Source organism: Limulus polyphemus, unplaced genomic scaffold, assembly GCF_000517525.1.
Source record: "Limulus polyphemus unplaced genomic scaffold, Limulus_polyphemus-2.1.2 Scaffold1716, whole genome shotgun sequence".
In the NCBI taxonomy this organism is placed as follows: Eukaryota; Metazoa; Arthropoda; class Merostomata; order Xiphosura; family Limulidae; genus Limulus; species Limulus polyphemus.
In genome coordinates this window covers 155326-159340 of record NW_013667326.1, presented here as the reverse complement: position 1 = coordinate 159340, position 4015 = coordinate 155326, and the positions used below count along the sequence as shown (strand labels likewise).

Genomic DNA, 4015 nt, shown 5'->3' with positions numbered 1-4015 from the left:
AGAATCTGTTATGACTCCTAATACAACTAAGTTAAACTTAGGTTTGTTTGTTTGACTCCCAATAGAATTAAAACACATTTATAGTGGTTTTCTATAACTCATAACAAAAATAAATGAAATTAACACACGTTTATCATGACTCTTAAGGGAACCTAAACGTATATCCAAATTTCACTGCTATGAATCCTAAATTATCTTAAACAAATCTAAAGTTATGTTGTTATGATTCATAATACATTTCTAATAAATAAAAAAAAGCCTTCGTTGTAACCAACACCATGACTTAAACATTCAAACAAGCCTTTATTTATTGGATTTCTGAAATTACCTTTTTGAAACACAGTGTTACTATATTTTTGACTACTATTCAAACTTCGGAAAAATAGCCCATTTTTATGAGACTGCGAGATAAAATGTTATTTTAATTTTGAAAGGAATATTATAGCTTAATCAGAAACGACTTATATTCTCAGACCTCAGGTGATGGCTGAATTAGAAGTAATTGTTCAAATTTTAGATATTGATATAATATTTAGAAACATTCTGAGATTATGAGAAAAAACTTTCAAGTAATGTGTGTTTCAAAATATAAATAATTTGAAATAAAGCTAATTTTTATTATTAATCTGACTTTAAAGATTGTTTTGTACCTTTATCGTTGAATAAAATATCTTTAAAACATAATTTTTTACGACGTAACTGCTGTTGGAATGTTTTACAACTAGATAATTTACTTCACGAAAAAAAATTCTTGCATGGTCATGTAGTCACTAATTTATTTTATTAAAAACATAACTATAAAAAATTCCGGTATGGTTCAACTAACAATTTATTTCGTAATTATTACCCACGATATATATTTTCTTAAAGAAGACACCCATCTTGGCATCTTGCGCATGTGCAAATTTATTCCATTTCAAAAACAGTATAGATCATAGTAATCACGTGATACGTCACAATGTATATAAGAGATTCCATCTTTAGGTTTTGGACAAGATACAATATCGAGGCTGAATAGTTCGGTTAGTGGATCTCATCAGAGCACAACGGTAAGTGGTATAGCTAGCTTCTTCTCATCAACAAAACTGTTGTCATTATCTTAACAGGAAGTTCAAAGAAACTTACTTTTGTTCATTGGTTAACATAGGTGTTCAAAAACTTGATTTGATAGATTTAGTCTAATGAACTATATGCCTTGAGACTTCCCATAGCAGAAACGAAATGAAGTAATTTCAAAATTAGCAGGAATCTGAGAAGAGACGAAAGATATTTCTAAAACATTGGATAACAAGCTTTATTATTAAACAAAACTTTAACTGAAGATAGAGGCTTAATTTCTTAAGGTTTCAGTAAAGAAAGTGTTTCAAATAACTTCTTACTTTCTTAAGGTTTCAGTAAAGAAATTGTTTCAAATAACTTCTTACTTTCTTAAGGTTTCAGTAAAGAAAGTGTTTCAAATAACTTCTTACTTTCTTAAGGTTTCAGTAAAGAAAGTGTTTCAAATAACTTCTTAATTTCTTAAGGTTTCGGTAAAGAAAGTGTTTCAAATAGCTTCTTACTTTCTTAAGGTTTCAGTAAAGAAAGTGTTTCAAATAACTTTTATTTCTTAAGGTTTCAGTAAAGAAAGTGTTTCAAATAACGTTTTAATTTCTTAAGGTTTCGGTAAAGAAAGTGTTTCAAATAACTTGAATGAAAAGAAAGCTAGCTAACTCGTGAATGTAACTCTAAATAAACAAAAAAGTTACTGATATTTAGTAATTAATGAAGAGCAATCCATAAAAATGTATTAATTTTCACACCGCAATCGTGATATCCTCTAAAGGTTTTCCCACTTTCAAATGTTGCCTTTAGAATATTTTACTTATACAAACATTAAGGAAAAATAGATTAACAAAAGGGAAACCCGTTGTATTGAAGAGTTAAAGGACTTGCTTTGAAATATAGGGTTGTCGGAGCGTGCTTTTTACTGTCTTGTATGAGGAGGGCATGTAGTTTACAGGAATCATAATGGTATTCATTTAAGATTTGTAATTAAACAAAAAATTTAAATTTATATTTGATTACCCATATTTAAGCACTACAACAATGTCCAGAAAGAGTTATTTTCTGATCTATCTTCTAATTACACTCTTCGTCGTCAACCAAGTTACGTCACAAATTACCTTTCCTCGAGGATGGAGGCCTGGAAAACGATCAAGTAACTGCAAGGAACTTCAAAACGATTCTGTAGTGAGGCTAAAACATCTAGTCAAGGTATTTTAGGTTACTTACTTTCCATTTCTTTATTTTACTAACGCCATTAATGAAATTGTTTTGCAAATAAATAGATGTGAAGTTAAGGTACAGTAGCAATTAAAATACAGTCTCGCTTCTAAAAATGTTCTATTGGTAATGTTTTATAATTTCAAAAACAGATTATGATCGTCTAATTCTCGTTTCTGTGTTCCTTCATACAATAAACTGTTTTCCCAAACTTCCTTGTGTTGACTTTGTTAAAATTTAACCACCTAAACAATTTAACCGAGTATTCACTGCAATATTCAAATCTATAATTCCCCCCCAAAAAAAAACCCTTATTATCATGGCAGTTTCTAAGAAACCTTTGCTTTGAACCTAAAGTTTCTTTGTAAAAGAGTACACAAAAAAGCCGTTGATAAGTATATATAAATATTTATCAAATTTTTGATTTTCGAACTGTAGCTAATTTGCCAGGAATGGATGAATATATAAAATTCTCTTAAGTTGGACATTCCTGCTATTTATGTTAGTATAAAAATAAATCAATTAGCTCATACCCAGAGATTCCTTTAACATGAAATATTTTATAGAAACGTAATGAAGATAAAAACATTAACTAATTTCCTTAAATTATACGGAATTCAAATTAGTGCATGTTTGGATTTGATTAAATTTGAATTTTCAAAATCTTATTGTTATACAAATTACTTTTAACATCTTTTAATTTGATGTTTTCTTTTCGTACAGGATGAAATCATTAGACTTGCTAAATGCGACTACACTTACCGATTCCAAGATACCAGTAAATTACGTTAAGGCAAACATCAGCTGAAAAACAATTTAGGGAACCAGTTGGATTTTCTTCTAACAGGGTTATGTCGTATATTAAAGTTACTTAAGAAGAGATTGTATTTACTTTCCTATCTACAAGAAATAAAATGTATCATGAAGCTCACGTGTTGAATTTGTTGAAACTTCCAAATTTTCCACAAAAAAACATATTATTTTGAAACAACCACAACATCATTTTTATACCTAGTCTTAAAATACCTATTTTGGGTAAACACTGATAATACAGTTTAATTATTTTGTGAGTATTTAAATTAATACTAAAATAATCAAAATAAAACGTATATTAATTTTTTCTAATCACAGCATCCTTAATCTCGCAATTCACATTCTACATAATTCTTTATCATGACATATTTACTCTCATTAGCTACTTCTAACACACTGTTCCTATTCATTATCATGACATTAGCCTGCCCATTCTATGCCCAAAGGAGCAGCTTCAATGTGGAGTCGTCAGAGAATGGAGATCATAGGGTGCCACCCAGCGGAGATATTTTTTGAGACCAGGAGGGCACATGACGTCTTATTTCCATAAAGTGGCACCAGAGTAGGGTTAGTAGGAAAGATCTTGAGACCTGGAACTTACGTCATATCATAGTTCCAAATATTGGCGTCAGAGGGCGAATAGTGTGTTACCAAGGTAGGTAGTGTTGTTATGGAGTGGGTAGTTTCAAAGTGTGGGACGATGATGTCGTTTATGATGTTCAAACTCTACATATGTTTCACATTAAATAACCATAACGCAGTACAGTTTTACTTTATGGTTTACATATTCTCTATCTTACCATTAAATAGTCTTGAAAATGAATTTTTTTTTCTGTGAACATGCAGACTCTAAATGTTTCGGTCCGATCCATATATGAAAGTAATAGAATATGTACAAACAGGAAATAAACAATGCGACCGTATTCATTACCACTCTTAA

General features: G+C 29.9%; 1 long non-coding RNA gene across 1 annotated transcript; it reads left to right on the top strand.

The window, feature by feature from the left end:
* The first annotated feature begins 1002 nt into the window (after positions 1 to 1002).
* LOC111087086 lies at positions 1003 to 3188 on the top strand. The gene is made up of 3 exons (XR_002611811.1): positions 1003 to 1049; positions 2076 to 2253; positions 2986 to 3188. It is a non-coding gene; the product is annotated as an uncharacterized LOC111087086 (long non-coding RNA).
* The last annotated feature ends 827 nt before the right edge of the window (positions 3189 to 4015 follow it).